Source organism: Zea mays, chromosome 3, assembly GCF_902167145.1.
Source record: "Zea mays cultivar B73 chromosome 3, Zm-B73-REFERENCE-NAM-5.0, whole genome shotgun sequence".
Lineage (NCBI taxonomy): Eukaryota > Viridiplantae > Streptophyta > Magnoliopsida > Poales > Poaceae > Zea > Zea mays.
In genome coordinates, this window is record NC_050098.1 from 161,455,280 (window position 1) to 161,481,751 (window position 26,472).

The following is a 26,472-nucleotide window of genomic DNA, read 5'->3' on the forward strand; positions in this document are numbered from 1 at the left end:
ATGCGAATTCGAACTATGTGGAATACGAGAATAATCAAATGAAAAGTTCGAATTGACCGTCTTCCTGTAGTCGTTGTCGTCGTTGTCCTTTTGGGAAGAAGAGGATTCGTCGCTGTCGTAGTAGACGATCTCCTTGATGCGCCTTGTCTTCTTCTTCTTCCCATCTTTGCGCTTGTGGCTTGAGCCCAAGTCGGTAGACTTGTCATTCTTCGGCTCGTTGAAGATAGACTCCTTCTCGTTGTTGTCGACCACCATCCCCTTTCCCTTAGGATCCATCTCTTCGGGCGATTAGTCCCTTCTTGAAGAGAACGGCTCTGATACCAATTGAGAGCACCTAGAGGGGGGGGGTGAATAGGTGATCCTGTAAATCTTAAAAACTTAAGCCACAAAACTTTGATTAAGTGTTAGCACAGTTAATGCCAAGTGGCTAGAGCGAAGATCTTGCACAATATGATAATCACAAGAAGATCAACACAGAGAGGACACGGTGATTTATCCCGTGGTTCGGCCAAGTACAAAACTTGCCCACTCCACGTTGTGGCGTCCCAACGGACGAGAGTTGCACTCAACTCCTCTCAAGTGATCCAATGATCAACTTGAATACCACAGTGTTATGCTTTTCTTCTCAATATCCCGTTTGCGAGGAATCTCCACAACTTGGAGCCTCTCGCCCTTACACTTGAGATTCACAAAGAAATACGGAGTAAGGAAGGAACTAGCAACGCACACAAGACTCAAAATCAGAGCAACAACACGCACACAAGTCGCAACAAGAGCTCGCAACACAACTCAATGAGTTCACAACTCAACAAGAGCTCTAGATGCTATCACAATGAATCAAATGCGTGAAATCGATGTCTTGGTGCTTAGGAATGTTGTAGGAATGCTTGGTGTCCTCCTCCATGCGCCTAGGGGTCCCTTTTATAGCCCCAAGGCAGCTAGGAGCCGTTGAGAACAAATCTGGAAGGCCATCCTTGCCTTCTGTCGTCGGGCGCACCGGACAGTCCGGTGCCCGATTTATTTCCTTAAACAGCGCAGCCGACCGTTGCCGACCGTTGCAGATCTGGCGCACCGGACAGTCCGGTGCACACCGGAAAGTCCGGTGCCACTTTCCGACCGTTGGCCAGACCACGTGTCGCACGCAGATTCCGCGGCCGACCGTTGGCTCGGGCCGACCGTTGGCTCACCGGACAGTCCGGTGCACACCGGACAGTCCGGTGAATTTTAGCCGTACGCCGTCAGCAAATTCCCGAGAGCAGCGTCTTCGCCCGAGGCAGCCTGGCGCACCGGACACTGTCCGGTGCACCACCGGACAGTCTGGTGCCCCAGACCGAAGCAGTTTTTTGGCTGTACACAGCCAACTCTTCTTCTTTCTTCTTCTCTCTGTTTCTATCATTTGGACAAGTATATTAGTACACAAAACCAATGTACTAAGGCTTAGAAACATACCTTTACTTGTGATTTGCACTTTGTTTATCCATGAGCATAGATTTACATTTAAGCACTTGTGTTGACACTCAATCACCAAAATACTTAGAAATGGCCCAAAGGCACATTTCCCTTTCAGGTGGGCCGAGGGGGGAGAAAGAGAGGGGGAGGGGGGCGCGGGTGGGCTGGCCGAAATGGGCCAGGGAAGGGGGCTGGGCCATTTTTCCTTTTCCTTTTTCCTTCTCTTTTCTTTCTGTTTTCTATTTATTTCAGTTTGACTTTATGTGCAAATAAATGATTAGATGAAAGATCAAGCAAACCATTCATCAAGCAAAAAGAAACAAATGCTTTCTAACATGATGCAACAACCATTGCCCCCTTAAGGTTTTTAACCCACTAGATTATAATTGCATTTATAAATAAAATAACCACTCCTCTTCAATAGAAAAGAGAAAAACAGAGATTGGGGAAGATGAGATGAGAGGACTAACACCTGAATTTGTGGATATGAGCAAAGAAATTTTATACCCCCAAATTCAGGGTGTTACACACATAAACCGAGCCCCATTGACGGCACGACGGCGAAGCGAACTACACCCCAGTTCCTCTAATTATTTAGCTAAGGGCGTCCCATTCCACCCTCATGGTTGCACTGTTTTCCCAGACGGTCATCCAACGAACCAGTCCTTACGGAGAGGCACTCGAGAAACAGCTCGAGTCCCCTTAAATGCCACAGGTATATCATCATAATCAATAGGGAAAACATCGTATCATAAATAGTACACCATGCATAATCTATATCATAAATTTAATCTATACGAGTTTATAATCAACAGGGAAAACAGCGTAATCTATACGAGTTCAAACATACATTCCACAAATTTAATACAAAGAATAGTACACCATGCAATAAAATATCATAAATAAACAGACGCTCGGTGCAGGGCTCGGTTAATAGAATTTGAAATCAAACTAATTCGCCGTGCGACGCAACACATTAATTAAACAAAGTTTAAAATTAATTAAAACCAAAAATCAATCCCCACGCGCGGGCCGGGGGCGCGCGAGGTTGCGCCGGGGGTAGGGCGGGCGTCGTCAGGGAGGGGACCGAGCTGGGGTCACGCAGGGGCCGAGTAGGGGCGCCGCCGGGGGGGGCGAGCGGGGGTCACGTGGGGGTCGCGCGGGAGGGGCGCCGCCTGGGCCAGGCAGGGGGGCCGCCGAGGGGCCGAGCAGGGGCGCGCCGGGGGGGCGAGCAGGGGCGCGTGCGGGGCCGGGCAAGGGGCCGCCGGGGGCCGAGCAGGGGCACCACCAGGGATCCGCGCAGGGGCGCGCCAGGGGCCACGAAGGACCACCGCTGGGCCGAGAGCAGGGGTGCCACCAGGGAGCCGGGGAGGGGCGCGCGCGGGGAGCCACGAGGGTCCGTGTAGGGGCGCTTACAGGGGAAGAAGGAATGAGAGGGGGAGGGAGAGAGAGAGGGAGAGGGGATCTGTGGCGGAACTGCCAGAATTATTCCAACTTAAGTGCCTAAGTCCCGCCTTAGAGGCTAGACCACACTTAAATAGGAATAACCCGTCAGTCCCTCGGATCTAGTCCGATAAAGCCACTTATCCAGGATCGAATACCACTAGCTCACTCAAAGGTGAGGCACAGAGAAATACAATAAAACATAATACCACAAATTTAATAAGTATCATTAGTGATTACATTATCGGAGTTTCAGAAATAATAACCATAAATTTTAATGCAGCGGAAATAACTAACGGAGAAGAACCGAGTAACATGGCGAAGCCTGGCCACGCTACTCCTCCTGGTCCTCTCCTGCGGAAGCAGTAACCCACTCGACCATCTATCCCGGTGGCAGGGATGGAGGCCAAGTCACACCATCAACCAAAATCAAGGAGGTACCTGCAAAAATTATGCCACAAGCAAGGCTGAGTATACTAATACTCAGCTAGACTTACCCGGTGTGAGGAGTCTACTCCTCTACCTCTAGACATGCAGCTGTTTGGCTGAGGGGTTTGGTTTGCCAAAAGCACTAGCTGAGTCTAAAATCAAGTTTTAGCTTTTCAAGTTTTAGTATGATCCTTTTAAACTAGATGAGTACCTAGCTATTCATACATGGTATCAAACATTTTTGCAATCAACATCTTTTGCCAGTCACCTCATTTCCATTTATTACTCAATGCAGCAGCATGGATCAAGCAGTCTCATTAGCTGCGAGAAGCAGACGATTCGAATCGAGTTTTTATCCTTGCAAGGTAAACCTAAACACACGACATGTAGGGGCACTCCGTCCCCACACATATCAACCGTCCCCATCAATTCCCCGTCAGCAGATCAGGGCTCACCGCCTTGGCGTACAATGCCTCACTGACCCCGACTGCCGTCGTGCAGTGACCGCACTTGTACCCACCATAACCGGAATGGGAGACCACGTCTCAGGTCGCGTGAGGGGATATGTCCACTGCCAGGTTCACTCAGGTACTAGGCTTACCGATTTACCATATTTCTCGGCATATGTTTAGTACGTTCAAACGCTTGACTCACGGTACCACACCTTAATCCTTATTCCAATTTCCGTCTTGTAGACAACGCATCCCCATGGACCGTTGTCAATAGACCATCATCATTCTGATATCAAAATGGATACAACCAATTCCTGACCTCGCGCGAGTGCTAGAAAAATCACTCGACTTCTACCGAGATCCCTAATTAGCAAAGCAGCTACTCGACCTAGCATACTAGTATCCATCTCAAAGGTATCCTGAGTTCATGCAACTAGGGTTTCAGGCAACTCCTACACTTAAGTGCACAGTACAAGCCTACAAACATTAAGTGCAGTAAAATAGCATATATAACGGTTATGCATAAAACCGGGGCTTGCCTTTAATTTTTAACACTTAAATAGTGTTTGCTGGGGGAAAGGTGCTCGCTTGGCGAGCATCCACTGGTTAAGTCCATCAGTCTTCAGGTCGTCCACCAACGGTATCTTGTGGTTGGCACCACATTAGTTGCTCGATCATCATCTCTCGGTCCTATATGAGATGCAAGATGCATATGTATGAATATAATGAAAGTAACACAAGATATACAAAGACATAGCGGCGAACTAAACATTAAATGAGAAGACACCGCAGACAACCATACGCTAGCATTCGTTATCTACACATTATCGGCGTCCAGTATTACACCTTTAAAAGACAACACCATTTTATTTATTTACGCAACACAACTACGACATCACAAGTACGCACATTTTGTTTATTTGGACACGGCTTTTTATTAGTTCTCCTATTGATCGCGCACAAGCATCACCGACAACACAAATTCAATAGAGGACATAAGCGTCAATATCTATAGAACTCCTATATCGCAATCACTAGAGATAGGAACATATAAAACAAGACACGTATGTCATCTCTAGCCTAACCATGGCAAGTCTACATTACTTAAGAGCAAACCAAACATTTTTAGCGAGAAGGGTGAACTAAACAATCAAAAGCGCACTAGCAGAATTTTTTGGACAGCAATACAGCAGTTGCTAGTTTTAATCATAACTCTTCAAATATTAATCCAAAAATAGCCAACTAAGACTTTCTGGAAAGCTTAAAAAGTGAACTACAACTTTGGTATTTTTACTTTCACAGGATTCAGCTGTTAGCAAGGTCAAAAAGTGCAATTACAGCAGCACTGTCCAGATTTGGACAGATTCTGACTTGCAACTTAAAAAATTCACAACTGAAGATTCAGGCATCCAAACAAGGTGATCCTAGACTTTCTGGAAAGGTAATAAAATTTTCTACATATCATTTATAAACATCTTAAGGTGATTCAATATTTAACTAAGGATAAAATACACTAGAAGGCTTTACCGTCCAGAATTGGACAGATTCAGTCTTCAGAGTTTAAACATCCTTAACTTAATCTTCAGATCACCAAAAATAGTGATCCAAGACTTTTTGGAAAGCTTAGAAAAAGCCCTACATAACTTTTATAATCACCAAGAAGTGATTCCAGTTTTAATCAAATCAAATATTACAGTTTTCGAAATCTGTTCTGACAGAGGACAGAACACAGCAATCAGTTTGTAAATTTCATAACTCTTAAACCGTCAGGCCTTTAGTTATGAAATTTTAACACAAGCAAGATCAGAAAAGCATCTACAACTTTTTTATAATCTACAAGGACTGATTCAAACATTAACTTAAGCAAACAGCACAGTCTCTGAAATCTGTACAGAAATTGGACAGATTCAGTTACTGAATTTGTAAAAAGCATAACTTCTAAACTGTCAGTCCTATGGCTGTCAAATTTTAACACAAGTAAGATAATAAAGTTATCTACCACTTTTCTATAGCACATATCTACAGAAAACACAATTTAGTTCATCAAACATACAGCACAACTAAAACAGTGCGTGCAGCCCAAAACAGAAATTAATAAATTTCAGCTCCTATACAATTCAAGAATTGCCATGTTCGAGAGACTTAAATCATTCTAACACTTTGACAATTGTTAGAGTTAAAATAACTAAGTGAGAACTAACATGTAGACTTACTAATTTTTATACAAGTTATTTTGCGCACTGAAAGTACCATACTCAATTAACAATGCATTATCTATAACAATCAATATCGAAGCGCTTTTCACCAATAGTTTGCATTTCAATTTAGACATCACCTAAGCACTACTACTTTTCATTCGCAACCATAACCATACACATTTAGACCACAACAAGCAATTCATCGCGACTACAAACTTAACCAAAGCCATCTAACAAGTCGGCTAGCCAGAGAAACAATATAGGCCGCTATACATCACACGCGCCGGCTAGTCTATTATTATAGAAATCTGAGACACAACATGTATATGACAATCACTTAACGAGATCGACTCCTACTTAACATGAGTTGGTTAATCACAGCATAAGACTTAGCAACCCATTTAGACATTGCAACTCAAAACATGGGTGGGAGCAGATTAATTAACGTTTCTTAACCTTTTCTTCAACTTAAACAAGACAACACACAAGTCACTTAGAACACCATATTTTAGGAGGTCTAACATAGAGGCATTAACGTCTGGCATAAAACTTCATAAGACTTACTTGCTACTGAAGGACCTAAAGCACTTAGGTGCATATGTTATCGGATTATTCTTCAATTTTAACCAGGACTGACTCATGAACGCTACTCACCTCCAATAATTATGGGGCTGCGATAACGCTCATATTAGACCTCTAACCGATCAACAAGACATTTATTTATCCAAAGGGGCATGGAATGTAATGATTGACAAAGCGAAGCATCACATTGCCATACAACAAAAGGCATGACAACACCGATAGATACTATCCACTAATCGTTTGAAAAATTAAACTTACTTCTCGCTTGCCACTACATCACTCCTTAATCACACAACCATTATGAGCATACTTCGCACGACTATATATTAGCGATCTAAGCGTCGAGTTACACAATACATACATCTTTCCTCGTCGCGAGTATAACCACATTACGGCATATACCCGCACACCTCAATCAAATACCTTACGCCACTACCACTATAATACACCACGGCACACACACATATACGTGTACTAATTCAATCCTCACATCACATATATTTCTAAACTTACTCATCACATAAAACAAGCACGACACGTTTGCTTACCAAAACGTGAAGGCGAACTTGCTACAACATATAACCAAAACATTTTATACTCACACACAATTAAACACCCATGTACTCCACATCGACCAAAACAAAATTAGACAAACTACAAATCGCATACATCACATAACCTCTTGTTCTCCAATCGCAAACGCGATCCTACCAATGCGCATAACCGAAACATTTTATACACATCCATTCAAAATAATTAATCGAGTCGATCGAGAGTGACATGCATCGGCTCACCATAAACAAACCCAAACGGCGTTTGCAAGAACGACGGTGATTCCGATTTGTGCATAGCTTCGCACATCGACGAGCGTTGAACGACTTGCCTCCTCCACGCAAACACGGGGTTTCTCTCCTCCACAAAAATAAAACAAAGTAGCACACATACATAATTAATCATAGGAAAATAACGTCAATGCGGAATCGAACAAGGAGCGTCGCGGTCTCACCGGGGTGAACGACGATGCTGTTGGGGCTGCGCAAAAACAGCAAACACTCGACGAGCGTCGACGGCGTGCTGTTCACTACGCAAAAAAAAAGCAGCGAGCCGCGCGGAGACGTTGGGGCTGCTGCGCATTTTGTCGAGCGCCTAGCAAGCATCAACGGCGCAGGCGCAGCAGCACACACGCAGGAAGGAAACCGAGTCGCAAGGCATGGAGGGAATGCTCCACGGCATCTACTGCAGCGCGCCATGGGAGGGGGCTGCGCCTGCGAGGAGAGGCGGGGCGAGCTGCTGCTGTGTCCCGCCATGAGGGGGAGATGGAGCTCAGCTCCCTGTTTGCTGCACGTCGTGGACAGCAGGGGGAGGAAGAAGACCCGGCTGCTGTTGCGCGAGGGAGAACGAGTAAGGGAAAAGAAGGGGCGTCGGCATGGGGGATTTTTCTGGGCGTCCATGGGAGGGAGATGGCAGGGAGATGCTCCACGGCTGCGCGAGCTCGGATCAGAGAAGTGCCATACACGCAAGGTGCAGAGGGGCCCGTGACCAATGGTGAAAGGGGCGCTGGGAAAAGCAGAGGCCGATGGTCTGGGCGAGTCTTGCGTGTCCGGTACCCTAGCCCCGTCGCTGCTGGAGGGAAGGGCGTCCATGGTGAGGAGGGGCTGCATCCATGGAGCTGAGGAACAGGGAACTCGCGCCAGGAGGAGGATAGGGAGGGCACTCGGCTGGTCGGCTGCCATGGGAGGAAGGGAGGAAGCTCCCTGTGCGTTGGGGAAGAAGCCAGGGAGAGAAGTGGCGGCTAGGAAAAAATGAGGGGTGGGAGTGAAAATTTGTCAAGTGAGCACCCCTATTTATAGAAGCAGCCCTAGGGTTAGGGTTTCCTAGTGGGCCAATTGGGCTGGGTTGGGCCTGGCCCAAAACACGTACTCGGCCCGCGCTAATTTATTTTCCCGAATAAAAATGCTCTCGCGGAGTTCGTCGCTACGGAGAAACAGAGCGAAAAGAGTTCGGAAGAACGGAAGGTTGAGCGATTAATTCGGTCGAGAGTCTAATTTTGATTTCGCTCGAAAATAATTACATACGCGTGATTCGAAAATAAATCGTCCTGAGATTCGATCGACTTTGGATTTTTAGTCGGAGAAGGCGAATCGTGATATTTAAAAATTGTTGTCGATACGGGGTTTTGAGTTTGGCTCGGACATGAGATAATTGGCCGAGTAGGATAAAATTGATTAGAGGATGACATACTGAGTATTACGTTTGAGAAAGCGGATTCAGACAAAATAATCAGACATAGACCAAAGTTCGAGGAATTGGATTCGGACACAGTTCGACTAGCAATTATCGAGCATTTGATTAAATGGGCTTTAGATGAGATTTATAAATCGAGACTGATCGTCGAGTTTGCATTCGTTTCGAGAGATAAAAGTTTTAACACGCTCCGAAATGGGTTGTTTTTCGCGATCGAATAACTCTGAATTCGGTGAACTTCCAAGAGAAAGCTTGATAAACAGAGATAGGCACGATCGAGAAATAGAAATTTTTACTGAGCATCCGAGATTAGGATTAATCTCCCGACATAACACAAAAGTGACACCTGGGGTGTCACAGGATCTCACCTCGAGGATCCAAATCTGGCAATAACCGTCACCAAATTCTAGGGCACAATGGAGAAAAGAGAGAGGTGGGAGAGAGGGAGTTGTGCGCGGGAAAAATTGAATGAGGGTGAGAGAGACACGAGGGGGGCATAGGGAGGGGTAGGGGCGCCAGGGGCGCGGGGGCCAGGGCCGGGCCGGGTTGGGCTGGGTCGCGTCGCGGGACAAAATCCCACGACACGCACAACCACTGATCAGAATCCAATCGCGAAACAAAATCCGAAACAAGACTAGGCAAACACGCGATTAAACACGACATCAGATAAAGGAAATATGCTTCAGCATGATGCAACACCCATGACGACTTAGGTTTTTGTTTACACGCAATACGTACACCAGTCTTTATACTACTTTGAAATTGGGAAGAAGGAGTGAAACGGGAAGAGAAAAGAGAGTAACTTCTGAATTTGGTGAGTATTAAAGAAGAAAAAATTCTACCACCAAATTCAGGACGTTACAAACCTATCCCCCTTAAAAGAATCTCGCCCTCGAGATTCAAGGTTGGCCAACAAAGAGTTCGGGATACTTGGCCATCAGATCATCTTCACGCTCCCAGGTTGCTTCTTCCTCAGAGTGGTGACCCCATCTGACTTTGCACATTCTGATAGTTTTCCTCCGGGTGACCCTGTCTGCAGTCTCAAGAATCTGCGCTGGCTTCTCTATGTAGGTCAAGTCTTCTTGGACTTCCAGACCTTCCACTGGCAACTGCTCTTCTGGCACACGCAGACACTTCTTCAACTGAGACACATGAAAGATGTCATGCATCGCTGACAAGCCTTCTGGCAGACTAAGCTGATAGGCTACTTCTCCACACCTTGCGAGAATCTGATACGAACCATCATATTGGGGTGCTAGCTTGCCTTTGACTCCAAATCTTCTGACTCCTCTGATAGGCGATACTTTCAAGTAGACAAAATCTCTGACTTCAAAACTTAGCTCTCTCCTTCTTGTGTCTGCATAACTTCGCTGCCTTGACTGTGCTATCTTTAGGTTCTCCCGAACCATCTTGATGTTCTCTTCAGCTTCGAGTAAAATGTCTGGCCCAAACACTTGCTTTTCTCCAGGCTGATCCCATTGCAACGGAGTTCTACAACTCTTTCCATAAATCGCTTGAAATGGTGACATCTTTAAGCTGGCCTGGTAACTATTGTTATAGGATAATTCTGCATAAGGCAATCTCTTGTCCCATCTGGACTGATCTTGCAACGTACAGGCTCTCAACATATCTTCGAGTATTTGATTAGTTCTTTCAGTCTGACTGTGACAGAACCTCCCAAGTAATTAGGCCCACCTACAGTTGTCCTTGTCTAACAGACATCAGACACCCTGTAGATGTTCCCAAGTTACTTGACAAGCTCGGTATCTTTCCTTACCTTACCAGGAACGTTTCACCCGTCTTGCAGACATTACAGAACATCGGAGATAAAGAAATGCGGAAGCGAATTACATAACTTACATTTATTTCAAAAGCAAGCTTGAGTTATTTTATTACAGACCAGAGCTAAAAGTGAGTGCAGAGTAGTAATATTATACAAACCAAGGGAGACACAAACTCCTCCCGATAAGTTATAAACAAAAGATCCTATGTGGAGGACCGAGTCCTCCCGCACTTCAGTCTTGTTTTTCCTCATTTGGTACCACCTTGGAGCAAAAGCAACAAAAAATTGTCGCTTCCTCACCTAAAAACAACAAAGGGATAAACCCTGAGTATGGAATTACTCAGCAAGTCTTACCCGACTAAGGAAAAGACTCTCAAGGGTATGCTGGATAAATAGGAGTCAAGGAGAGGCTTTAGCAAAAATCAACTTATACTTTTGCAGAAGTAGCTTACTAAAGTGAGTCCTTACTTTCAATCTTTTAACGCCATGTTAAGTATTAATAGACTCTGTTTGCATCTAGTCTAATTTCAATCATCTCATCAATACAACATCATTTTTATCCATAGTGTTCACATCCTGACTTTAGGTTGTAGAAAAGTGACCAAGTCTTCATAACCGCGAAGGTACGGCGATCCGAATCGATTATACTTAGCTGAGGATCTCCAATCACACGACATATGTAGCACTTAACCCTTGCATATGTCAACCCGCCACCGGGGTTCTTAAGACCGGATCAGGTTCACGCAAACCGAGAGCACAGATACACCACCGTCCAGCCTCTTGCCACGGAGGGTACACGCTACTCTCGCCACCGCTCCACGCCCATTTCGTGTTATCTTATTCCGGCCTTAGTCTGCCCGAGGCAAGGCTTACCCATGACGAGGCATGTGACCAGTTAAAGGGTCCTCGGTCAGCACGCCTACATACGCGTTAATCCTTAACCAACTTGGGTAGAACATCACCTGTTCCTAACCCAAGTCTCAATTTAAGTATTTCCATCCTTAGGATTGTGTCTGTTCCTTAGGATGAAAGAGCATCACGGGGAACTTTGCAGTAAGATCCCACTATTGCTCCAAATGAAAATATTCTTGCAGGTAGAAGCCATCCTCTCCATGGTTAAATTGAGGACAACCTCTATCCACAAGATCTAAGCAAGGCTAAGCATTTTTGTAAATCATATTTTGATACTTCACAGAAGTATCTATAAAGGTATGGATATCAAGGAAAGCAATGCATCAAAGGGTTTCAAGTAACTCCTATGAACCTAATGCACATTTCACTAGACTTAAGTGTGCGAAAAGTATTTAAAACACAAGGAAAGGGGTTGCATGCACCGGGGCTTGCCTTCGTTCACGGGTGAGTCAGGCTCAGATCCACAGATATCAAAGTAGAAACTATTCCCGGCCTGAGACTCCGAAGGTGGTGGTGTCTCCTCTTCAGTTACTTCGATTTCTTCTTCACGTTCTAACCATAACCATACATAGGTATAAGAATGGATGCCATGGGATGCTCATGAGGATGCAAAGATAATATAAACTTATTATCTATATCTTGAATACAACTTTCCTTCACGGAATTCCGGGAACTTAGGGTTTCCGGAGTCGGTAAAGGAGTTCATAGGGCAGGGGGGGTGTTTTGGGGTTTGGTGATCAAACAAGGTCCAAAACAATTCAAACTCTACCCAAGGCTCCTAAATACTGTTTTAAGCTCCCATAAAAAGTTTGGGAATTATTGGACTTCCCAACTATTTTCTAAAAATCCATAACCAATATTTTTAACTACTTTAAATACCCTAAAATTTCTTATTTCCACTAAAAATCACAAACTTATTTTTATAAAATTCTAGGGAAAATAAGGATCCTAGGAAAATTGGTTTCACAATTTTATCATTTTCCTACCATTTTCTATAATTGTTTTGGCTCTGGGGATAAAAGAAAAAGACAAACAGTGAACAGCACTGGGCCGAAACCACCCCAGGTCGGCCCACTATCAGCAGAAGCATGCCCACGTGCTCGCGCCCGCGGTAGTTTTGCACAGAGGCCCTTGGTTTAATAACTAACTCGAATCAGGTTTGTTTACTGTTTCACTGGGCCACTGACCAATTGCAGAAAGGCCCTCCAACTTCTATTTCTTCGCACGGCTAGGTCCCCGACGACGGCAGCGCACGGAGGAGCTCCGGCGAGCGCGTAGACCGGCCGATAGGGGCTATGACTAGCGCTCTCCGTCGACTAACACCTAATTCATACCTTAATCGATGTTTCCCCTAACTTAATTTCACCAATTGCGCACTAAAACTCTCTGGCCACGGTGACCGTGAGCAGCGTGGCAAGATCATCGTGTTCCCGGCGAGTGGTAATCTCTTAGTTCGAATTAGAGGCTCGGTAAGCATCGCAGGGTGACCAGAGTGCTCAAACAAGAGAGAGTGAGGGATGGACGGACCTAGAAAGGGCTGGCCGCGGTGAGGTTGCTCTTCGCGATGTTCTTGAACCGAATTGGGGAGAATGCGCAATTCGGGCGTGCTGGTGGACGATCGAGGGTGGGAGCGGGTGCTACAGCTTCACAATTATATGGCGCAACTATCCCCGCCCTCAATTTATAGGCTCCAAGGGCGGTTGCCGGTGAATTTTGAGGAGGACGCGCGGCGGCCGGAGGTGGAAGAGAGCACTGGTGCACGCGAGTTCGTGGCCAATGGTGTGGCAACCTCCCCGGCGATGATGGGATGGCCCAAGGGAGTCACGGCGACACGGTAGAAAGCTAGGCCACGCGGCGCGATGCCGGGAAGGGGCGGTTCTCCGGCGAGCTAATCTGCTCCAGCCGTAGGGTAGAAGGGGAGGCACGGGAGGCCGTCGGAGTGGCGTCCAGCTCACCGGCGGTGAAGATTTTTACTGGGCGATACTTATCTGATGGCCACGGCGCACGAATCACGGCGAGCGGCAATCGACGGCGACGGCCACCGGCGACGAGATCTTTTGGAGCTGGCGGTCGATCTGATCCGGTTAGGGTACTGTACCATCGTGAGCTCAGTAAAATGAACCTGACAGCCAAATTTGAAGCCAAGTTTTCTTCCAAGTTCATGTGACAACAGGTCCAAGTCTCTGCATCAAAGTTGTAGTGCTACATACCAGCTACAACTCGACTATAGGGTTTAAACTTATTTGAGCACTGGATCAAGGTTGAATTCATACTCAAAGTTGACCCAGTTACACTGAAAAGCTGAATTTCAGAATGAATCCAGCCTGACAGCCAAAGTTTGAGCATGATTATCTCCAAATTTCTCATAATACCATGGCTTGAATCCTTAAACAAAGTTGTTCTCCTATAATTGGGCTACAATTTTGATGTGGTGACCTAGGGCAAAAACCCTATAATTTGAAAGATGCAAAGCTCCAAAGTTGAGCCAATTCTCTGATTTTCAGACTTAGAATAGAACTCAAATGAGGTCCATTTTGCATTTAAGTCCAAAACTTAGGGTTTGGCTTTCAAGTCCACATATTTGTGAACCAATTGACTTAAAACACTTATTTAGCTTGGTTTTTGCACTTTAGTCCAAAAGTGGACAATTTTGCATATAAGCCCCTAGGGTTTGGTTTCAGGGTTTTCCAGGGTTCCAATTAGGGTTTCTGGTATCCCAGGGGTATAAATGTGATTCAAGTTTATTCTTGGGGTCATTTTATGACTTTTACCCTAAAGTCTTTAGGTTTCCTTAACTTGGGTTAAGTTTTACCCCTTTAATCCCTGTTTAGGGTTAAAGCTTCCTATCTAGGGTCCTATTTGCAAAACACTTAAAACAATACAACTTGTTTGAAATTTTTGCCTAGTGAATGCATTCTAGGTGTGTCAAACATATGCAATGCCAATGCTTATGATTTCATGCTCAAGTTTTAGTTATAGTAACACCAGGGGTGTTACATCCTTCCCCCCATAAAAGAATCTCGTCCCGAGATTAAAAATCCTAGGGTAGGTAATGGTAAAGGAAACACAGCACATTTTTATTTCCCAAATTCTGGTACAAGGCAGGGGTGATGTGGGGGTCACTTCTCTATTACACAGTTATACAGGCTTTACAATTTACAAGAGGCTAAAAAGCCTGGGAAATTCTTATTCAAAAAGTCTTGAGTTTCCCAAGTAGCCTCATCTTCAGAATGCTGGTTCCACTGTATCTTGTAGAACTTGAGAGTCTTTCTCCGGGTAACCCTGTCCTTTTGATTCAGAACTCGAATAGGATGTTCCGAGTATGTTAAATCTGGTTCCAGGACAACATCAGTTATTTCAACGGTTCGATCAGGAACCCGAAGACACTTCTTCAATTGTGACACGTGGAACACATTGTGCACAGCAGACAATGTTTCGGGTAGTTGGAGTCGGTACGCCACTGGTCCACATTGCTCAAGCACCAGGAATGGACCAATGTACCTGGGTGCAAGCTTCCCTTTAACCCCGAAACGCGATACACCCTTCATTGGTGAAACTTTCAAGTAGACATAATTGTCTACCAGAAAACATAAGGGTTGTCGTCGTCGGTCTGCATAACTCTTTTGTCGAGTCTGAGCTTTCTTCATATTATGAATAATTCTCTGAACCTTTTCTTCGACCTCTTTCACCATATCAGGCCTAAAGAAGTATCTTTCTCCAGGTTCAGACCAATTTAGCGGAGTTCGACACCGTCGTCCATATAAAGCTTCAAAAGGTGCCATCTTGATACTTTCTTGATAACTGTTATTGTATGAAAATTCCGCTAAGGGCAAACATTCATCCCATCTTTGTGAGAAGTCCAGAACACATGCCCGCAGCATATCTTCCAGTATTTGATTGACCCTCTCAGTCTGCCCACTGGTTTGAGGATGATAAGCCGAACTGTGGAGTAATTTAGTACCCAAGGAGTTGTGAAGTGCTTCCCAGAACTTGGCTACAAATTGAGGTCCACGATCCGACACAATGGTCTTCGGAACACCATGCAGACTGAGAATACAGGAAATGTATAATGCTGCATAAGTGGCTACTGTATATGTGACCTTGACAGGTAAGAAGTGGGCAATCTTTGTAAGTTGATCAATGATAACCCAAATAGAATCATACCCTTTGGCTGTCCTGGGCAGTCCCACAATAAAGTCCATACTGATGTCTTCCCATTTCCATGTTGGGATTGGCAAAGATTGTAATGGACCAGCAGTTTTCATGTGTATGGCCTTGACACGTCTGCAAGTGTCACATTTAGCCACATAGCGTGCAATTTCAATCTTCATCTTTGTCCACCAGTAATGCTGCTTTAAATCTTGGTACATCTTAGTGCTTCCGGGATGAATAGAATAACGACTAAGATGTGCTTCATCAAGAATTTGCTGGCGGAGCTCTTCGTTCTTTGGCACTACTATGCGGTTTTTAAACCATATCACACCTTGATCGTCTTCCTTGAAACACTTGGCTACTCCAGCCTTTATCTTCTCTCGAATGTGCTTCATACCCAGATTATCCTTTTGAGCATCAATTATCCTTTGCAAAATGATTGACTCAAGCTTTAGTTGATTTAGAGTCCCTTGTTGGATGATCCCCAGGTTTAGCTTCTCCATTTCTTGACACAAAGTGTTCTCGGAGATCTTCGCCATAAGACAGTGGCAGGAGGTCTTACGACTTAGTGCATCTGCCACCACATTGGCCTTGCCTGAGTGATAATGGATCTCCAGTTCATAGTCTTTAATGAGCTCAAGCCATCGTCTTTGCCTCATATTTAACTCTGACTGGGTGAAGATGTACTTCAAACTTTTATGATCTGTATATATGTGACAGATATTTCCCAGCAGATAGTGACGCCAAATCTTTAGGGCATGAACCACAGCAGCTAGCTCCAGATCATGAGTTGGATAATGCTCCTCATGTCGGCGCAACTACCTTGAAGCATACGCAATTACTCGGCCCTCTTGCATCAGTACACAGCCGAGCCCACTGCCAGATGCATCACAATATACGTCAAAAGGTTTAGTGATGTCCGGTTGAGCCAATACCGGAGCAGTGGTCAATAGTGTCTTCAATTGCTCAAAGGCTTCATTACACTTAGAAGACCAATTGAATTTAATGTCACTCTTCAATAAACTTGTGATTGGCTTCACAAGCTTAGAAAAATCTGGTATGAATCTGCGATAATACCCAGCTAGTCCAAGAAAACTCCGGACTTGGTGAACAGTTGTTGGGGGTTTCCACTCCAGAATATCTTTGACCTTGCTAGGATCTACCGCAATTCCTTTAGCCGATAACACGTGCCCCAAAAATTGAATTTCTTCCAGCCAGAACGCGCACTTTCTGAACTTGGCATATAGCTGATGTTCCCTGAGGTGCGTCAATACAATCCGTAGATGCTGAGCATGGTCCTCTTCATTCTTAGAATATATCAAGATATCGTCGATGAAGACCACCACGAACTTGTCCAACTCGGGCATGAACACCGAGTTCATCAAATAGGTGAAGTGGGCAGGAGCATTTGTGAGCCCGAAAGACATTACCAAGTATTCAAACAATCCATACCGCGTAGTAAACGCGGTCTTCGGTATATCCTCGGGCCGAATACGGATTTGATGATAGCCCGACCTGAGATCAATTTTGGAAAATACCCTCACCCCAGTCAGTTGATCAAATAAGATGTCGATCCTTGGAAGAGGGTACTTATTCTTGATGGTGACCTCATTCAGGGGTCGATAATCCACGCACATTCGCAAGGTTTGATCCTTCTTCTTAACAAAAATGGCGGGACAACCCCATGGGGACGAGCTTGGCCGGATGAATCCCTTATTTAGTAGATCTTGTAATTGAATCTTCAATTCCGCCAACTCATTAGGGGGCATACGGTACGACCTTCGGGAGATGGGAGCCGTACCGGGCTTTAGCTCAATTACGAATTCTACATCTCTTTCAGGGGGCAGTCTAGGCAAATCTTCCGGAAATACATCTGGAAACTCACATACTACCGGAATGTTCTTGATCTCCGGTACAATGGCTTCATAGACTCTACTAGAAGCTTTGGCTGGATTGGTTGCGGAGAGAGTCAAAAGAATCTCTTCGTGATTATAGTTCAACCTGACGGTTCTGAGTTCAGTGTTGAGGATTGCCTTGTGTTGGGTTAACCAATTCATACCCAAGATTACATCTATGTCCTGGCCTTTCAGAACAATCATGTTAGCAGGAAAGTTCCGTCCGGCCATTGTTATTGGCACTTCATAGGCCACTTCTCTAGTAAAAATGTGTCCCCCAGGTGAATGAATTTTAAATCCCTCCTTTGATTCATGGTATGCAATATGATGTTGCTCCACAAATTTCTTGCTAATGAATGTATGTGAAGCACCAGAATCAAAAAGAATAATTGTTGGGTGACTGGCCACGGGAAACGTACCCATCATCACCAGCTCTCCTTCCGGTGTAGTAGCCACTTGAGTGTAATATACACGCCCTGTCTTCTTTGTATTCTTCCCCACAGCATTTCCTTTAGGCTGAGCTGATTTCCCAGATCCTTGCGAAGCATTAGATTGATTTTGCCTAGGATATGGGCAGTCTTTGATAAAATGTCCCGACTTGCCGCAATTAAAACACCCAGTTGAAGAACTAGGCAAGGCAGGGAATCGAGTGCCTGGGGCACCCGGCTGTTTTGGGGTAGTGGGGATATTGTTGGGGCGAATAATGATAGGTTGTTTGAAAGGGAATGAGGGTGGACGAGAAAAAGTGCGATTTTGGCTTGAAGGTCGGATCACAAACCGTTGCTTCTTCGCCTGGCCCTGATTAGGCCTCTCACCACCGAATCCCTTATTCTTCCCAGAATTTGTGTATTTTGCTTCAACAGATAAGGCTGTGCTGACAGCCTTTCCATACGTGAGATCTATGCATGTGGCCATTTTCCTTTGTAGCCGATCATTCAGTCCCCGCATAAAACAGTTCTTCTTCTTTAAATCAGTATTCACCTGGTCGATGGCATACTGCGACAGGTGATTAAATTTGTTGAGATATTGGTTGACGGTATCTCCACCTTGTTGTAACTTCATAAATTCCTCTTGTTTCATATGCAGCACTCCTTCGGGGATGTAGTGTTCATGGAAGGCTGCTTTAAACTCATCCCAGGTGACTTGATGGTTGACAGGTTGAATAGCCACGGAATTTCCCCACCAGGTACTGGCAGGACCACGGAGTTGTTGTGCTGCGAACAACGGCTTCTGCGTCTCTGAGCAACGGAGAAGACCAAACTTTTGTTCAATAACCCGAATCCACTCATCAGCTTCTAGGGGATCTTCAGCTTTGACGAATAGGGGTGGACGGGTTTCAGAGAAGTCCAGATAGGTGGTTTCATGGGGGCCTTGCGGATAACCCCATCCTGCCTGCTGCTGGAATTGCTGCTGACCCGCCATTTCCCTAAGGAAGCGGGTATTGTCTGCGGTGGCATTCACCAAGGCGGCAATCGCCTCGGCTAAAGTGGGAGGAACCGGAGGTGGGTTTGGGGTAACATCCCTTCCCCCAGAAGTTCCGGCTGCGTCCTGTCCTCGAGTCCTGGTCGGCATCTGTGGCAAAGAACATTTGAAGTAAACATAATGTTCCAGAGAAAACCTTCCATTTTACATTACTATAAAAAGTAATGATACAGACTCGATATTACATAACAGGATACATTACCCATTATACAAAAGTTCAACCTATTATACAACAGTACACCCTACAATACACTACTCTACCTCTATTACACCATTATTCCTGCTTTCCATTACTCTTGGCGGCCTCATCGTCAGGTGTGGGAGTCCAGACATCAACCAACCTCAAAAGAAGGAGGGGGCTCAAAAAGGTCTAACTCCCCACCCAGCGCGCGTCCCGCAACGTGAGATGGTCCAGCTTCCGCCTCAGCAGGGTGTGCAGGCTCACTAGGGTGTAGTTGTGAGTATAGTATATGGACTTCCTCATGCAACGTATTGCAGTAAACCTGCAGGTTGTCGACAGTCGAGCTAAGTTCTTTAATTCGGGCCTAAGCCCTTGCTTCCTTAGCACACATTAGCAAACGAGACTGTACGGCCCAGTCAAGTGCTAAATCTCGATCAGCGAGTTGATCCTGCAAGTGACGGATGTCCCTTCTCAGTTCGTTGATTCTATCTCCGTCGGCGACCCAAGCATCGGTCCTGTGTTGAAGTGCTGCTTGAAGTCGACTCACACGGGCTTCAAGATCTCCGATGGGGTCATTACTTCCACTGCTGCTGCTTTCATGTCGGGGAGCCAATTGATGCCGAGGCACCCCAATTGGTCCCGTAGACTTGCGTGCCGTTAGCCTGGTGCGTGGCGGCATCTTTCTAAGGGGGAAATGTTATCAGTATAATTCTTAGCATGATGCATGTGTAAGTACAGAATCAACCTTAGTCGATTCAACCTTCTATACATTGCACTCTTCCTATATGGTCTTTAAAATAGACTCTTCAGAATACTTAGGTAAGAAGAGAAAAGAATTTTTAGGTAAGACTTTTGAAAATCCTTTTGAAGATGCCTCATAATATCTGCAAAGAAGGGCTACGCTCCGATACCAGCTGTGACAGAACCTCCCAAGTAATTAGGCCCACCTACAGTTGTCCTTGTCTAACAGACATCAGACACCCTGTAGATGTTCCTAAGTTACTTGACAAGCTCGGTATCTTTCCTTACCTTACCAGGAACGTTTCACCCGTCTTGCAGACATTACAGAACATCGGAGATAAAGAAATGCGGAAGCGAATTACATAACTTGCATTTATTTCAAAAGCAAGCTTGAGTTATTTTATTACAGACCAGAGCTAAAAGTGAGTGCAGAGTAGTAATATTATACAAACCAAGGGAGGCACAAACTCCTCCCGATAAGTTATAAACAAAAGATCCTATGTGGAGGACCGAGTCCTCCCGCACTTCAGTCTTGTTTTTCCTCATTTGGTACCACCTTGGAGCAAAAGCAACAAAAAATTGTCGCTTCCTCACCTAAAAACAACAAAGGGATAAACCCTGAGTATGGAATTACTCAGCAAGTCTTACCCGACTAAGGAAAAGACTCTCAAGGGTATGCTGGATAAATAGGAGTCAAGGAGAGGCTTTAGCAAAAATCAACTTATACTTTTGCAGAAGTAGCTTACTAAAGTGAGTCCTTACTTTCAATCTTTTAACGCCATGTTAAGTATTAATAGACTCTGTTTGCATCTAGTCTAATTTCAATCATCTCATCAATACAACATCATTTTTATCCATAGTGTTCACATCCTGACTTTAGGTTGTAGGAAAGTGACCAAGTCTTCATAACCGCGAAGGTACGGCGATCCGAATCGATTATACTTAGCTGAGGATCTCCAATCACACGACATATGTAGCACTTAACCCTTGCATATGTCAACCCGCCACCGGGGTTCTTAAGACCGGATCAGGTTCACGCAAACCGAGAGCATAGATACACCACCGTCCAGCCTCTTGCCACGGAGGGTACACGCTACTCTTGCCACCGCTCCACGCCCATTTCGTGTTATCTTATTCCGGCCTTAGTCTGCCTGAGGCAAGGCTTACCCATGACGAGGCATGTGACCAGTTAAAGGGTCCTCGGTTAGCACGCCTACATACGCGTTAATCCTTAACCAACTTGGGTAGAACATCACCTGTTCCTAACCCAAGTCTCAATTTAAGTATTTCCATCCTTAGGATTGTGTCTGTTCCTTAGGATGAAAGAGCATCACGGGGAACTTTGCAGTAAGATCCCACTATTGCTCCAAATGAAAATATTCTTGCAGGTAGAAGCCATCCTCTCCATGGTTAAATTGAGGACAACCTCTATCCACAAGATCTAAGCAAGGCTAAGCATTTTTGTAAATCATATTTTGATACTTCACAGAAGTATCTATAAAGGTATGGATATCAAGGAAAGCAATGCATCAAAGGGTTTCAAGTAACTCCTATGAACCTAATGCACATTTCACTAGACTTAAGTGTGCGAAAAGTATTTAAAACACAAGGAAAGGGGTTGCATGCACCGGGGCTTGCCTTCGTTCACGGGTGAGTCAGGCTCAGATCCACAGATATCAAAGTAGAAACTATTCCCGGCCTGAGACTCCGAAGGTGGTGGTGTCTCCTCTTCAGTTACTTCGATTTCTTCTTCACGTTCTAACCATAACCATACATAGGTATAAGAATGGATGCCATGGGATGCTCATGAGGATGCAAAGATAATATAAACTTATTATCTATATCTTGAATACAACTTTCCTTCACGGAATTCCGGGAACTTAGGGTTTCCGGAGTCGGTAAAGGAGTTCATAGGGCAGGGGGGTGTTTTAGGGTTTGGTGATCAAACAAGGTCCAAAACAATTCAAACTCTACCTAAGGCTCCTAAATATTGTTTTAAGCTCCCATAAAAAGTTTGGGAATTATTGGACTTCCCAACTATTTTCTAAAAATCCATAACCAATATTTTTAACTACTTTAAATACCCTAAAATTTCTTATTTCCACTAAAAATCACAAACTTATTTTTATAAAATTCTAGGGAAAATAAGGATCCTAGGAAAATTGGTTTCACAATTTTATCATTTTCCTACCATTTTCTATAATTGTTTTGGCTCTGGGGATAAAAGAAAAAGACAAACAGTGAACAACACTGGGCCGAAACCACCCCAGGTCGGCCCACTATCAGCAGAAGCATGCCCACGCGCGCGCGCCCGCGGTAGTTTTGCACAGAGGCCCTTGGTTTAATAACTAACTCGAATCAGGTTTGTTTATTGTTTCACTGGGCCACTGACCAATTGCAGAAAGGCCCTCCAACTTCTATTTCTTCGCACGGCTAGGTCCCCGACAACGGCAGCGCACGGAGGAGCTCCGGCGAGCGCGTAGACCGACCGATAGGGGCTATGACTAGCGCTCTCCGTCGACTAACACCTAATTCATACCTTAATCGATGTTTCCCCTAACTTAATTTCACCAATTGCGCACTAAAACTCTCTGGCCACGGTGACCGTGAGCAGCGTGGCAAGATCATCGTGTTCCCGGTGAGTGGTAATCTCTTAGTTCGAATTAGAGGCTCGGTAAGCATCGCAGGGTGACCAGAGTGCTCAAACAAGAGAGAGTGAGGGATGGACGGACCTAGAAAGGGCTGGCCGCGGTGAGGTTGCTCTTCGCGGTGTTCTTGAACCGAATTGGGGAGAATGCGCAATTCGGGCGTGCTGGTGGACGATCGAGGGTGGGAGCGGGTGCTACAGCTTCACAATTATATGGCGCAACTATCCCCGCCCTCAATTTATAGGCTCCAAGGGCGGTGGCCGGTGAATTTTGAGGAGGACGCGCGGCGGCCGGAGGTGGAAGAGAGCACTGGTGCACGCGAGTTCGTGGCCAATGGCGTGGCAACCTCCCCGACGATGATGGGATGGCCCAAGGGAGTCACGGCGACACGGTAGAAAGCTAGGCCACGTGGCGCGATGTCGGGAAGCGGCGGTTCTCCGGCGAGCTAATCTGCTCCAGCCGTAGGGTAGAAGGGGAGGCACGGGAGGCCGTCGGAGTGGCGTCCAGCTCACCGGCGGTGAAGATTTTTACTGGGCGATACTTATCTGATGGCGACGGCGCACGAATCACGGCGAGCGGCAATCGACGGCGACGGCCACCGGCGACGAGATCTTTTGGCGCTGGCGGTCGATCTGATCCGGTTAGGGTACTGTACCATCGTGAGCTCAGTAAAATGAACCTGACAGCCAAATTTGAAGCCAAGTTTTCTTCCAAGTTCATGTGACAACAGGTCCAAGTCTCTGCATCAAAGTTGTAGTGCTACATACCAGCTACAACTCGACTATAGGGTTTAAACTTATTTGAGCACTGGATCAAGGTTGAATTCATACTCAAAGTTGACCCAGTTACACTGAAAAGCTGAATTTCAGAATGAATCCAGCCTGACAGCCAAAGTTTGAGCATGATTATCTCCAAATTTCTCATAAGACCATGGCTTGAATCCTTAAACAAAGTTGTTCTCCTATAATTGGGCTACAATTTTGATGTGGTGACCTAGGGCAAAAACCCTATAATTTGAAAGATGCAAAGCTCCAAAGTTGAGCCAATTCTCTGATTTTCAGACTTAGAATAGAACTCAAATGAGGTCCATTTTGCATTTAAGTCCAAAACTTAGGGTTTGGCTTTCAAGTCCACATATTTGTGAACCAATTGACTTAAAACACTTATTTAGCTTGGTTTTTGCACTTTAGTCTAAAAGTGGACCAATTCTGCATATAAGCCCCTAGGGTTTGGTTTCAGGGTTTTCCAGGGTTCCAATTAGGGTTTCTGGTATCCCAGGGGTATAAATGTGATTCAAGTTTATTCTTGGGGTCATTTTATGACTTTTACCCTAAAGTCTTTAGGTTTCCTTAACTTGGGTTAAGTTTTACCCCTTTAATCCCTGTTTAGGGTTAAAGCTTCCTATCCAGGGTCCTATTTGCAAAACACTTAAAACAATACAACTTGTTTGAAATTTTTGCCTAGTGAATGCATTCTAGGTGTGTCAAACATATGCAATGCCAATGCTTATGATGTCATGCTCAAGTTTTAGTTATAGTAACACCAGGGGTGTTACACTGACCGTCTGTCTGTGGATGATAAGCTGAACTAAAATTCAGATGTGTACCCAAGGCTTCATGCAATTGCTGCCATAAATGAGAGGTGAACAGTGTTCCTCTGTCTGACACTGTCTTCTTTGGTACACCGTGAAGACAAACAATCCGGGACATGTACAGATCCACCAATACTGCACTGCTGTAGCTAGTCTTGACAGATATGAAGTGGGCTGACTTGGTTAAGTGGTCCACCACTACCCAAATGAAATCGTATCCAGCTCGAGTGCGAGGCAATCCGACTACGAAGTCCATTCCGATTTCATCCCATTTCCACTGAGGAATTTGCAACGGCTGCAACAACCCAGCTGGCTTCTGATGCTCTACCTTGATCCTCTGACAACGATCACATATAGCCACATGCTCTGCGATCTCCCTTTTCATTCCGTACCACCAGAATTTCTTCTTCAGATCCTGATACATCTTCTCACTTCTAGGGTGTATAGAATAAGCCGACTCATGAGCTTCCTTGAGGATCAACTCTTGAATAGACTGAACCTTGGGAACACACAAGTGGTCCTTGAACCATACCACACCTTCTGCATCTTCCCAAAAATCTTTGCCTCTTCCTTCTAGAATCAGTTGCCGGATTTCACTGATGTTCTCATCATTCTTCTGTGCCTCTTTGATCTCCCGCTCCAAGGTGGGTTCCAACTCAACTGTTACTCCTCACATGTTGTTCATAAATCCGAGGCTCAACCTGTCAAACTCTTTGGCCAACTCATAAGGCATCGAATGAGCGACCATCATATTGACTTGACTTTTCCTACTCAAAGCATCTGCCACTATGTTCGCTTTGCCTGGATGGTAATGAATCTCCAATTCATAATCTTTGATCAACTCTAACCATCTTCTTTGCCTCATATTCAGCTTCGACTGAGTGAATATGTACTTTAGACTCTTGTGGTCTGTGTAAACATCACATTTCTGCCCATACAGATAGTGCCTCCATGTCTTCAGTGCATGAACCACTGCTGCCAACTCTAGGTCATGGATTGGATAATTCTTCTAATGAAGCTTCAGCTGTCGAGATGAGTAAGCTACAACTCTTCCCTCTTGCATCAATACACATCCTAAGCCAGTGTAACAAGCGTCGCAATACACCGAGAAGGGCTTGTGCACATCGGGCAAGACTAATACATGCGCTGTAGTCAACTTCTCTTTTAGCGCTTCAAAGGCTTCTTAGCATTTTTTAGTCCACTTGAACTCCACTTTGTTGGCTAGCAAAGCTGTCATCGGTTTCGCAATCTTCGAAAATCCTTCAATGAATCGCCGATAATATACGGCCATTCCAATGAAGCTCTTGATTCCTCGGGCATCTGTTGGCGCTTTCCAGTTCAGAATATCTGCCACTTTCTTCGGATCCATAGCCAATCCATCTTTGTTTATTATGTGACCCAAGAACAGGACTTGATTGATCCAGAACTCGCACTTACTCAACTTTGCATACATCTGGTGCTCTCGCAATCTCTGCATTACCATCCTCAAATGATCCACATGCTCCTCCTCACTTTGCGAATATATAAGAATATCATCAATAAATACCACCACAAACTTGTCAAGATAGTCCATGAATACATTGTTCATAAGATTCATGAAGAAGGCTGGTGCATTCGTTAGACCAAAAGACATAACAGTGAACTCATACAACCCATACTTGGTAATGAATGCCGTCTTCGGAATGTCTGAAGGTCGAATCCTGAGCTGGTGATAACCTGACCTCAGATCTATCTTTGAGAACACACTGGCTCCTCTCAGCTGGTCGAACAGATCTTCTATCCTGGGCAAGGGGTACTTGTTCTTGATCGTGACCTCATTCAGAGCTCGATAATCAATGCACATCCTCCTAGTGCCATCTTTCTTCTCCACGAACAGGACAGGGGTGGCCCAAGGCGAGGTGCTTGGCCTAATGTAACCTTTCTCTGAAAGTTCATCAATCTGCTTCTTGAGTTCAACCAATTCTAGTCCAGATACTCTGTAAGCTCTTTTAGAAATGGTGGCGGTGCAAGGAAGAAGCTATATGGAAAACTCAACTTTCCGCTCAGGTGGCATACCTGGTAAATCTTCCGCGAACACATCTGGGAACTCTGACACAACCTTGATAGCCTCAAATGAATCTGCCTCCTTACTATCAATAGCCATCTGATGACAACCTCCTTTCCTTGGCTCAGGTGAGACCAACTTAGCTACCACTTCTTCTCCTAGTGGGGACACCAACTTAATTATCCTCTTATCACATCTGATAATTGCTTGGTACTTATCTAGCCAATTCATCCCTAGGATGACATC